The sequence below is a fragment of the Marmota monax genome, unplaced genomic scaffold, assembly GCF_021218885.2.
Source record: "Marmota monax isolate L192 unplaced genomic scaffold, Marmota_monax_Labrador192_F-V1.1 WCK01_AAM20220418_F8-fsc00161, whole genome shotgun sequence".
NCBI lineage: Eukaryota > Metazoa > Chordata > Mammalia > Rodentia > Sciuridae > Marmota > Marmota monax.
In genome coordinates this window covers 1,630,582-1,644,217 of record NW_026693511.1, presented here as the reverse complement: position 1 = coordinate 1,644,217, position 13,636 = coordinate 1,630,582, and the positions used below count along the sequence as shown (strand labels likewise).

Genomic DNA, 13,636 nt, shown 5'->3' with positions numbered 1-13,636 from the left:
TAGAACTTTGATCCATTTGTGTTGTATTTTGTATAGGATGAGAGATAAGGATCTGGCTTCATTCCTATACATATGAATAACCAGTTTTCCCAGCATCACTTGTTAAAGAGCTATTTTTTCTCCAATGTATATATTTGAACCTTTGTCAGGTATCAGATGATTGTAGGTGTATGAGTTCATTTCTGTGTATTCTGTTTTATTTCATTTGTCTATATGCCTTTTTAAATGCCAGCACGTGCTGTTCTAGTTACTATGGCTCTGTAATATACTTCAAAATCAGGTATTGTGATGCCTTTAGCATTGCTCTTTTTGCTCAGAATTGCTTCAGTTATTCTGGGTCTTGTGTTCTTCCACATGAATTTTAGGATTTTTTTTCTAGTTCTGTAAAGAATACTCAGTATTCTGATGGGAATTGCATTGAATCTGTAGATCACTTTTGGTAATATGGCCATTTTATCTATTAATTCTGCCTATTCATGAACATGGGAGATCTTTCCATCTTCTAGTGTCTTTTTTAGTTTCTTTCTTCAGCATTCTAAAATTTTCACTGTAAAAGTCTTGGTTAGATTCATTCTTAGGTATTTTATCTTTTTGTAGCTATTATGAACCGGGTTGTTTTCTTAAAAAATTTCTCAGCCAATATTTTATTCTGTATAGAAAAACTATTGATTTTTGTATGTTGATTTTGTATCTTGCTACTTTGCTATTTTTTTTGTTGGTTCTAGAACCTTCTGGTGGGACCTTTAGGATCTTCTAAGTATAGAATCATATAATCTGAAATAGAAATAATTTGACTTCTTCCTTTCCTATTTGTATCCCTTTTATTTTTCTCTTGCCTGATGACTCTGGCTAAGATTTTAAGAGCCTTATTGAATAGGAATGGTGCAACTGGATATCCTTGTCTTGTTCCTAATTTTGGAGAAAATGCTTTCAGTTTTTACCCACTCAGTATGATGGTGCTTTGAGTTTGCTACATACAGCTTTTGTATTTAGGTAAGTTCCTTTTATCCTTAGCTTCTTCAGGAGTTGCATCATGAAAGAGTGTTGAATTTTGTCAAAGCCTTTTTCTCATCCATGAGATAATTATGTGATTTTTGTAGTTTGCTCTATTTATGTGGCATATTATATTTATTGATTTGCATATGTTGAACCAGTCATGCATCCCTGGAATAAAGCCAATTTAATCATGGTGTATGGTCTTTCAGATGTGTTATTGAATTTGATTTGCATCTATGTTTGTCAGTGATATTAGTCTGTAGTTTTCTTGAGGAGTTCTTTCCTGATTTTGGTATCCAAGTGTTACTGTCTTCATAGGATTGAATTTGGAAATGTTTCTTCTTTTTGAATTTCATGAAATTTTTTTTAGGTATATCCTTTGTGTATTTCAGCCATTTTACCTTTAAAACAAATTTTGTAAAATATGTCAATGTATCTCTGAGTAGTTGAACAGTGTTTTTTTAAAAAACAACAATAAAAAAGCTAAGTATATACCTAAGCCGTAAGACTTAGTTTCACGCCATTATCATCTGACTACTGAGGAAAAAAGACCTGAATTACAATAGCCCATCTCAGCAAAATTTTCCAATTCAAATCAGAAGGGCTTCAATTTACAAATCTTTTGAAAGGGCAATATTAATGCAATTCACATCGGAACATCTAGTTAATACAATTAACAACAAACCACAATTTTGCTGTATGGTAGAACTTTCTACTGGTCTTTCAAGTCCTTCAGCCTTCTGATTGCAGACTTGACTGTGACGGCAGAAATGGTGTTGTAGGTCCAGGCACCACCAGCCACTGTTTTCATGCAGGAACCACAGTGCCAGATCCCCATGTTCTTTCTGTGGTTTTGCCACAGAAAGAACATGTATACCTGGAGTGCTGGCTGATTTCAATTTTCTTCACCATTTTCCGGAAGGAGGCACCATAGCAGGTCCCGCGATTCTGACTTTCTTAGTGCGTTTAGCCATGTCCCCGCGACTTAGGCCTGAGACCAAAGAGCTCATGAAATATTTTGAGAAATATTATTATTAGTTTTTCTTTAAAGATCTGGTAAAATTCAGCTGTGAATATGTTTGGTACTAGGCATTTTTTATTGGGACAATTCTTATCACTGCTTTAATCTCGTGCTTGTTCTTGTTATGTTTAAGTTTTCTATATCTTCTTCAGTTCTGGTAGGTCATTTCATATTATCTAGAGGTTTGTTCATTCCATCTTGATTTTCCAATTTATCAAAATGTAAAATTTCCAAAGAGTCCTTAATAATTCTCGGAATTTCAGTTTTTGCTCTTGTAGTATCTCTTTTTTTCACCCCAAATTTAAACACATGTGTTTTCTTTCTCTTTATTTTGGTTACTTTGGATTGGGGTTTATAAATTTTGTTTATCTTTTCAGAAAACCAACTCTGTTTCACTTATTCTTTGTATTGTTCTCTTAATTTCTATTTTAATAATCTCAGCTTTAATATTTATTATTTCTTTCCTTCTGTTAGTTTTAGGATTGGTTTGTTCTTGTTTTTCTCAGACTTTGAGATACATGATTAGGCTATTTATTTGCACTCTCTCTTTTCTCAATGTAGGTGCTCATAGCTACAAACTTTCCTCTTAGAACTGCCTTTACTGTATCTAAGAGATTTGGGGCTATGTTTTCATCATTTGATTCTAAGAATTTTTCAATTTCCTTCTTAATTTCTTCAATGATTTACTCATCATTCAAAAAAATATTGTTCAGTTACCATGTATTTGTCTATTTTCTGTAGTTTTTCTTGTTCTTGACTTTTTTTTTTCTTTTTTTGGTACCAGGGATCGAACCCAGGGGCACTTAATCACTGAGTCACATCCGCAGTCCTTTTTTATATTTTATTTAGAGACAGGGTTTCTCTGAGTTTCTTAGGGCCTTGCTAAATTGCTTTGAACTCACAATCCTCCTGCCTCATCCTCCTGAGCCGCTGGGATTACAGGTATGCACCACTGCGCCCCGCTCTTCTGAGTAATTTTGGCTTGACATCTGCTTCATCTGACATGAAAGTGGCTACTCTTGCTTGGTTTAGATTCTGTTTACTTGGAATACCGTTTCCCTTCCTTTTACTTTTAGTCTGTGAATGTTTTTGCCTGTGAAGTATTTCTTGGAGACAAAATGCAATTTAGTCTTGTTTTTTAAACTATTTTGCTAGTCTGTATCTTTAATTGGAGAATTAAAATATTTACATTTATGACATTTTACTTCTAGTTTGAGCCATTTCTACTTCTCATTTGCTTATTTATTTTTTAAGGTGATTTATTATTTCCCTGCTCTCTTGGATCTGTTTATTTTTCTCTTTTGTATGGTGATATTTAAATAGTAAGAAAAGGTCTTACATATTTTATCCATGCTTTAATTTATCTCTATATTTCCCATGTAGTTTTACAGTTCTGGTGCCATTTTTATCTCTGATGAAGGATTTCCTTTATCATTTTTCATATTATAAGCCTACTGGTTGGTAAATGACTTCAACTTTTATGTGAAAGAGAAAAATAATTTTGCCTCAGTTTTGAAACATTTATACTGGATATAGAATTCTGGCTTAATAAATGTTCTTTGTGTATTTTAAAGATTTGTTCTACTGCATTCTTGCCTGAATTGTTTTGATAAGAGATATATTGTTTTCTTTATCTTTATCACATTTTTTTTCTTCTGGCTACTTTAAAAATTTACCGTTTACCACTGATTTTGAGCATTTTGTTTATGATGTACCACCACAAGTGTATTTTTCTTCATGTTTCTTGTGATTGAGTTTCATTCAGCTTCTAAGACCTGTAAATTTATAATTTTCTTTAAATTGGAACAATTATAGTCATAATGTTTTCAATTTTTTGTTTTCTTTTCTCTTTGAGGGACTTGAGTTACAATGCATGATCAATGACTTAAGCTGTGCCACAGCTTACTCACAATATGTTTATTTCTTTTTTATTTTTTTTAAAGAGAGAGAGAGAATTTTTTAATATTTATTTTTTAGTTTTCGGTGGACACACATGTTTATTTTATTTTTATGTGGTGCTGAGGATCAAACCCAGTGCCCTGTGCATGCCAGGTGAGCATGCTACCACTTGAGCCACATCCCCAGCCCTACAATATGTTTATTTTAAAAAATATCTTTTTAAAAGAATATTTTTCTTTTTAAAATATTATGTTTCATTTTGTATAGTTTCTATTGCTCATTGAATACAGTGGTTTGTTTGGTTATAGAAATTTTTTTCCTGCCTGAATTTACTGATTTTCTCTCCATGTGGTATTAGATATGCCCCTTTGTTTCTTATATTTCATTTAAAATTTATAGTTAGGATGCAGAGGCTTGATTACATTCAGATTGATTTTTTAAAATAAGGATACATTATAGGTAGTGTTATGTACTTCTATTTAAAAAAAGCACATAATATCTGGGCTCTTCTTTGTGATCTCAACAGTTTTTGACAATCATCACTATGAGTTCATACATCAATTTACTTCTGGCAGATTCTTCATGAATGACTCATGGAATATTTCTTGAGTTCTTGTTTTTTTCATAAAATATTGTCTTCAATATTTATATTTAAATATTCATTTTGCTATATATAAAATCTTTGGCTTCATTCCTTTTTTGAACATCTTAAATACACCATTCCATTTTCACTTGGCACAAAATGTTGTTAAAATGTCTCATTTCAATCTGGTATCTTTCCCCTTTTAAATGACTTGATTATTCTTATCTGGGAGTAGAATAATTTTAAAAATTTTATACTCCTTCTCCAGTTTCAACTACTGTTCTCAGATTGGTCTTTATTACTTCATAATTTATATATTTTTAGTATTTTTTTGTTCATTGTTTGATGGTGTTGTCAGAATTTTCTTTGTCTCCTGCAGATAATGTAGATATAATGTAGATAAGTGTTCTGTTCTGTGCAGTTAAAATTTTGGTTCATAAAGATATGTTGTCATTCAATTGTCTGTGGGTTTTTAGTTTTGTTATATACTCTTTATAAGGAGAGGGGACTTTCCAGGAAGATTCACATGTAAGTGTAGGCTATCAGGTGTGTTTCTCCAGAATCCTTCTACTAGGTTTTACAAATCTTATATGTAAGTTTTTGTTGGTCTTTTAAAAAGTTTTTTCTTTTTTTCCCCCCATGACTTGTAGGATACTTTGGCCTGCATTGATGTCCCTTACTTGAGTCACTTCTGTTGGCCAACCACAGTCTGTACCCACCTCCCTCACTCAGGTGTGTGGAGAATCCTCTATTACCCAGTGTGGTTGAAGATGTTATTCATAGTTTCATCTATTCCACTCTCATATTTTCTCTGTTTAGTTTAAGGATTTGGAAATTTAAACTTCACTCTGCTGTTATGATCAGTCATAACATTGAAAGTTCATGGCTTTCAAAAAATTTACAGAAGTGTTATTACTTCATAAATATTACTAAATCATTATGGAACTTGCTTTTCTTAGACTTAGTTTTTAAAATTTATCAATGTTGGCACATATATATTTGTATGAATACATAATTTCTTTTTGATATTTTCCCCTGTATCAATATATCACATTGAATTTACCAATTTACTTGTTCATTTGCATTTTCTCTAGCTCAAATTTTTCACAGTAACAAGACTGCAATAAAAATTCTGATATATTTCTGCTATCATGTGTGAGATTGCTACAGTATTTATTTATAAAAATATATCTTTAACCTTTTAAAGTGTAAATAACATGAAAAGTCTTTGTAAATTAAATATGGTATACAGGTGTTACATGCCTGAATTATCTGAGATTCTGGTCTTTTTGATTTTTACAATAGCTCTCCTACTTTTTGATATCTGCTCTTTTAGATTGTAAAAAATCACAGCTTATCAAATAAACATCCCATTTCCTTTAATAGAGTTCCTGGAAACTTCTACCTTTTCCTTCAAAGGCTCAATAGACACATAAACACATACACAACCTCTGTGTTGGTAGTTTTCTGTTTAGTTTAGTTTGTTCCAAACTAAATAATGTAGAGAAATCAAGGAAGGATACCCTGGTTTCCCTTTCAGGTTTTCTATTCTATGTCCTTGGAGTTTCTGACAGGCTCTCAGAAGTTCCAGCTGGACAGCTTTGCCTGAACTGAAATAAAGTTTTGGTTTGTAAAATATTTATTAACAAATAGTGAGCCTGCCTCTTTGGTATGGAGGCTTATGCTTTCCTTTGGGTAAAGTAATTTAAGAATGCTAAATTCAATTCCTTGAATTTCCTGTGTATTCTGCTGAGGAAGAAGGGATTGTAGTGTTTTTAGAAATGCTCTAGGCAGCTGCGACTGTCCTAAATTAGGCTACATAATGTTTCTATTTTCAACCAATTCAGTGTTTTACTAGTATATTTGTTTGTTCATTCATTTGAAAGACCTTTATATGGAGTGCCTGTTATATGGCAGATATGGGGGGCTAGAGGATAAAGAGGAGGAGAAGGAGGAGGAGGGTGAAAGTAATGATTCTGATCACAATGGTGCTGTGCATAGATTTGTTTCCTTTTTAAAACATTTTTTTTACACATCCACATTTTTACATAACCGATGTGATTCTGCAATCTGTATTTGGGGTAAAAATGGGAGTTCATAACCCACTTGAATCTAATGTATGAAATATGATATGTCAAGAGTTTTTTAATGTTTTGAACAACCAATAAAAAAAAAGATCCAAAAAAATCCCCACATTTTTTAAAATATTTATTTTTTTAGTTGTATTTGGACACAATACCTTTATTTGTTTTTTTATGTGGTGCTGAGCATTGAACCCAGGGCCTCTTGCTTGCTAGGTGAGCGCACTACCACTGAGCCACAATGTCAGCCCCTGGAGGGTGTTTTTAAATTGTATGATGACTATATTACATTCAAATCATCAATTTCAGTGTTCATTCATATTTAAGTTGTTTCACAGGTTTCTTTATTTTTCTAGATATTTATATATATTAACTACTTTTATCCTTTGATAGCCCTATTTGGTTGGCAATATTGTTCTTTCCTCCATTTTACAGATGGTAAAGGCACAGAGAATTAAGTGGTTTTCTCATAAGTACGAATAGATGGTGAACCTTGAGTTTCATCCTAGGCAAACTGGTTCCAAAGACCACATGCTCAAGACTTCTTCTTTCTCTATCTGTCTCAGAAGTAATCCTAAGGAGTTTACAATAGAGGGGCCCTTAATCATAGATATGCCAGACAGAAGAAGGGCTAGCTCACCTCTGCAAGGTAGGAGAAAGTCTGCCAGGGAAGATTTCTTGTTTTGAAGGATACATAGGTATCAGTTGAGATCCTTTGAAAGGGATATTTGCAAATACCTGCACTGGCGGGTCATGCTGGCCACGTGAACTCACATTCGGCAGGGTGGTCCACTGGAAAGGACTACTCCCCAGGGTGAGTTCATTTGGGGTCATAAGTTCAGGTTCTGCCACTTCTGAGTCTCATGGTCTTTGACCAGTCACTTAGCTCTCCTGATGTGGTCCTTGCTTAACAACCTCACACATTGATCTCAGTCTCAAAGGGAATAATTAATGTAGAAATTTCTTGTAAATTGCAAAGTGCTAGGAAACTATAAAAGACTGTTACCATTCCTAGGAAAGGAAAAATAAGGCCCATTGTGTCTTGTGTTTTGGGGAAACATGAATTATGACTCTATGCTTTGCTATGGTGATTGCCTAATAAAACTGGATTTAATTTTTTAAGTTCCAACCTTGAGTGTGTCAAGTTACCATGTTTCACTGTGAATTCTGAGCTATGTAGTGTTGACTGATGGGCCAGAGATTTTCCAGTGGACTGAGGATATGCTTCTCCATGCCATCTAGTATTGATGTACTTTCTTCTTCCCAAGGGAGAAAGGGTCTGTCCTATCCAATGGATAGAGTTGGTTCACTAAAACAGTCACCAGAATGGCCCTATCCGCCACAATGGTTGTGGTTGTGTTCATTAACTCCACAAATTGAAGCAGGGATTTCCCCTAAAATAATTCTCGGAAACTAGGGACAATAAAATTGAGCTGAGGGTTTACCCTGAGAGGATTTAGTAGAATAGCTCTCTTGTTCCAAGGTTTCATGAACAAAATTCCTACTCTCATTTCTTAAATCTAACAAATTCTCCACCAATAATGATTTGAGAAAGACTCAAGAGCTCCAATCTCTTGATAATGAAGAGCAAAAATTAAAATAATTACACAGATTTCTCCAAGTCCTGGGTACCTTCAATTTTCCAAGATCTCTCTTGAAATGGCTATGTGCCATTCATATCATGGAAAATTTAGCGGGGGGGCACGGGGGGTGGGATCTATGTGGTTTTAGTTTGCTGAATCCAGAGGAATCCAGTCCTTGAGTGACAGGTGATTTTGACAGGAAGGTGTCCTTCTATCCAGCTCTTGGTATGAGACTTGACCCCTGTGTCCTACAGGAGTCAGAGATTGTTTCCTTCTGTGGAGTTCATCCCTAGGTGAGATCACAATGAGGAAGCCCCCAGACCTGAAGGTTTAGAGCTCAGTGTGTCCTTGTGCTTATTGGGGAGCTCTTTCATTCTAGGTCTAGTGACTGCCTTGTGTACCAGAGAAGAGAAGCAATGACATGTCTTTGGTGCTCCATCAAATTAATTACCTAATTTCACAACCCCTGTGACTTCTAAGCTTAGCAGGTCACTGCTGTCCTGACCTTCACCACCTGGTCACACCCCTTACTTCCCTTAATCTTGGGGGAAACTCAGTCTACTTCTTTCAGATGTTTCTAGTCAAAGAGTGGCTCCAGCGTGTCATTTGTTTCTGTCTTGCCCTGGCTGCTTATAAGGCTGCCTAGATTGCATAATCCATTTTGAGAAGCTTCCATACTGTTGACTAGTTTGGAAGACTGCTTTCCTTTTTTTATTTTTTTGTGTATCAGGGATTGAAACCAATGGCACTTAACCACTGAGCTGTATCTCCAGCCCTTTAATTTTTTTTTTTTTTTGTGGTGCTGGGGATTGAGTCCAGGGCCTTGTGCATGTGAGACAAGCACTCTACCAACTGAGCTATATCCCTAGCACTTCTTTTTTAAAGTTTGAAACAGAGTCTTGCCAAATTATTTAGGGTCTTGCTGAGTTGCTGAGGCTGGCTTTGAACTTGTGATCCCTCTGCCTCAGCCTTCCAAGCCTCTGGGGTTATAGGTGTACACTACCATGTCTGGTAGACTGCTGCCTTTAACTAAGCATGTCCTAGATTTTACCTGACAAAGCATCAGACTTACAACATCCCAGACTCTGAAGTTCAGAGGAGCTCACCTTCTTTGTAGTAATTTGTGCTTAATTGACCTCATGGCTGCTATAAATTATCCACTTAAAATTTCTCTGTCTTTGCTCAAGTTCTTGTGGTAGATTTTGTTGCTTCAAGTTATGTGGTTTGAAATTCATTTTACTTTGAATGTCTAATTTATTGCATGGGAATAAATGATATATAACCTTGATTATTTGGATTCATCTTAGCTCACATCTTAGTTGAAGCCTTGACCTGCTCATTTCCGTAGTTCTTAGGAGCCTTGAAAGGCAAGTAGTTATTGACACAAGTGCATTTGAGAGTACACCCACCCTGAGCCAGTGTTACCTTCTGTTTACCTTCTGTTCTCAGATTATGGCTCTTGGTGACCTCCCTGCTTGCTCATAGTCAGAGCCTAAGTTGCCCTTCATATTTATCTCCTATGCTCCTCTTTCTTACTCCATCCTTCTCCCAGCATACCAGCCTTCTTGTGGTTGCCCAACCAACTAGGAATTCACCACCCGAACACCTTCACACTCCCTTCCCAGGCCTGCATGCTTTCCTTTGGGTGTCCACAGGATGATGCTGTCATCTCCTCAAGTCTTTGCCTAAAGTCACCTTCTCAGGGCTTTGTCCTGTTACCATTTATTAATCTAAAATTGCAACAGCTTCCCCAGAACCAACCATTCCTTCTTCTGCTCTATTTTACCCTACATCCCTTATCACCATTGGATTACCCTCTATTTTGTTTATATATATTCCTCCCAACTAGAATGTAACTCTTAATAGGGAAAAAATGATCTGGTTTGTTATATCCCCTGTACCTGAGCAAGAGCTTGGCATGAGCTAAGGCAGAGTAAATATCTTTTAGTAAATGAATGAATAGGCTTTAGATCCTCTAATTATATAATGAATATCAGTTGAAGGTATTCCCTTCTTTTGTAACATTGCATAGAGTAAAAATTAAATGTCTTTAACTTAACATGGAAACAACATAAAATCTCATTTTCCCATAGATATATTTTCAAGTATTCTTTATTTTTTTCTAAAACATTTTTTTTCCTGGCAATTAAAGTAATACTGAATCATTGTACGGGGTTCTAAAAAGAATGACCCTTTAAAATTACTAATAATCCCATAGAGTTAACCTCTGCTAGCATTTTGATGTAATAATTCCTTCCAGACCTTTAAACACATGCATGTGCATATGTAGCATGTGTATGCTCCCACATCCTCACTTTTCTATGAATGCATAATGATGTGCATTTGCATGTATTTATATGTATAGGTGTTAATGTTGGGGTTGTATAATATTTAATTTTATCATGTACTATGCCAGGAACATACTGTGTATCATTGTTTGTTTTTCTAAAACATTATGTTCAGAGGTATATTAATATTGTACTATATAATCCATCAAAATTTGTTTAGTTAGTCTGCTGTTATAAATTTTTTTTGTGTCTTTACTATGTATTTGATTTTAGGTTTTTAAGAACTCTTCTATCCTTTAAATTGTTTTGTGTGTACATTTTACTTATGTACAGTTTTCTTCAAGTTTAATTTTTGTCTTTATAATTTTTAAAAATGTCATCTTCTTGACTTTAAGTGGTTTAGTATCACCACCTGTTTACCTGTAATTCCTTGGTTTTATCTATGTCTTACCTACTTTGTATTTTCTAAATTAAATCCCCTTTATATTACACACACACACACACACACACACACACATATTTGAGAAGTTTAGTTTTATTTTATGTTTTCTTTCCACATTTTTTTTTATCAATACATTATAGTTGTACATAATGGTGGGATTTGTTGTTACATACTCATACATGCACACAATGTAGGGATATAATTTGATCCAAATCACTCACCAGCACTTTCCCTCTCTCTCTGCTCCTCCCACTCCCTGGTCCCTTTCTTCTTTTCTACTAATTTCCCTCTGATTTTCATGAAATTTCCTCCACACTTGCCACTTTCTTTTCCTTTATTTCTCTGGCTTCCACATATGAGAGAAAGCAGAAAACTCTTTACCTTTTGAATTTGGCTTATTTTGTTTAACATAATGTTCTCAAGTTCCATTCATTTTTCTGTACATATTTTGTAGCATGTTTTTCTCATGGTCAAGTGGGCAACAGCAGGAGTGTGGCCCACTCCTCATCTCTTACCATTTTATAGTGACCCTCTCAGAAACCCATGGTTTAAAGAGCATGTTCAGAACATTGGTGGTTTTCCCCATCTGGCTGATGAGGTTTCAAGAGCCCTCTGGCAACATGTTCCCAGCCATCTCTTCCTGAAGAGAGGAAAATTCCATATTCCAGAGTGTCTGCCATGTGTGGCCTCTGGTATGAGAGTGTGGGAATGTTACCCTCTCACCCAGCCTGACGTGGAGGTCAGGGGAACACAGGCCTCAATGGTCCTTGGGAACTGCCCATGGACTATGTGTAGTCAGCATGCTTGCATCATTTCTTCCTCAGCCTCTCTCTCCACCACTCTTATTTTAAGCTTCCTACTTGCTATGGCTTGAGTGTGTCTCCCAGAATTCATGTGTTGGAAAACTTAATCCCCAAAATCACATGTTAAAAGTATTTGGAGATGGAACTCTTAGTGGGTGATTAAATCCTGAGTGCTGTGCCTTCATTGAATGGGCAATTCATTCATGGATTAGTGAGTTATGGCATGAGTAGCTTTGTTATAAAATTGCGCTTTCTGACACACACTTGTGCTGTCTTGCCATGTTTTGATGTAGCCAGAAGGCCTTCAACAGAGGACAGCATATTTATGTTGGACTTCCTAGCCTCCAGAATCAAGAACTAAATAAACTCTTATTCTTTATCAATCACTCCACCTGTGGTTATAGTAACAGAAAACAGACTAAGACATTGCTGATTTTTTATTGGGTAGGGGTAAAATGTTGGAGTCCTTGCAGCCCCTAGTTAGGCCCAAGGAACAGCTGGCTGTGACTTCTACTTGCCTTAGGGCAAGCGGATCTGAGATCCTTGTGGATCAAACAGACCTGCCAAAATTGCAGCATCAAAGAAGCCAGTTTCTTAAAGAGAGATGGCTATCTAATTGATCCTCTGTCTCTGTACCTCAGTCTTCCAATCATGGTCTCTGCATTGCAGGAGTACTGTTCCCCTTGGTTTCAATGTGTTTCCTCTGGACCCTGAAGGGCTGTCTCCCTCGGTGGAAACATTTCCTCTTTCACTACCTGGCTTCTTGTATATTCTCTGAAGTCAGCTTTCCTTCCATCTCTCTTCGGAGAAAACTTGAATATCTGGGCTCAGCTCCATAGCCAAAAGGCATGTCAATGAGATTCTAAATGTGGGGCCCAGTCACAGGGTAAGCATCTCTCCATAAGTGCCTCTGATAGCCTGTGGGCCCAATGATTCTCAGGAGTTCAGTCAATCAACAGGTCAATCTTTCCTGGACTGGTTGAAAGGTTACCCTTGATCCAGACACATGGGCGCTCAGTTGTAGGGATTCTGATGGTGGAAATATACAGGGAAGCATTCCTCTGGTGTGCAAACTCCCAGGGGGGAGGGGTAACAGGCACCCTGTTTCCCATGCTTAGAATGCTCTAGAGTTTCTCCTAAGATTAGTAAGATAACTAATAAATGTGCAATGTCTACCTGCTGTGGTGATGCCCTGCATGAGGAGGCTGTGTACTAGAGTCTTATCAACCTTGGCTGTGATCTTAGGCTCACAGCTCCTGGGAATAAAGGAACTTGCTTGCCAGATAATACAATGTTTCACGAAGCCCTGGTGCTCCTGGACCTGCTGGCCTAATGGCAACTTCAGACAATGGACTTTCTTGAGAGCTGCCCAAATCTCCTAACATTACATATTGTAAATGTAGAATGTAACTGCAGAATAAGCAACCTTGCTGATATAATAAACAATAATGTAGTTATGGCATTAAAGACCTAATGTTACCTATTGGTAAAAGTAATTGTGGCTGCTTGGATGAATACCATCTTTTCTGTCTCTACATTTTGTCTCTGTGTCTTTTTATTTTCCTTACACTTTAGTAGGTTTCTTGACAATACTGGTTCATTTGAAGCACTCATTTTACTCCTTGGTGTTGCCTGATAACATAAACTCTCCAAGACAAAAGACCTGATACGTTGGCAGGAGACCTGGATTTTAAAAAACACATTTTTCTCTCAAATTTAAAATATCAAGCCCTCTTCTTTCCAGCTTTGTGGATGCAAATATTTTGGCAAAGGTCATGGTGGACTGGTGCCTAGATTTGCTTGGCCTCAAGGAGAACTGGCTTGTACAGTAAGAATCTGCTCCTTCCAGATCTGATCTAAAGGTCCCATTAGCGGTAAAATCTGCAGTCAAAGGTAGCACCCTCTGGCCAGCGTTCTATCTACTTGGACGTTCCAACTTA

At 36.2% G+C, this 13,636-nt stretch overlaps 1 pseudogene; it reads right to left on the bottom strand.

The window, feature by feature from the left end:
* Positions 1-1,521: 1,521 nt before the first annotated feature.
* On the bottom strand, positions 1,522-1,970 carry LOC124102188 (large ribosomal subunit protein eL43-like; annotated as a pseudogene).
* Between the last annotated feature and the right edge of the window lie 11,666 nt (positions 1,971-13,636).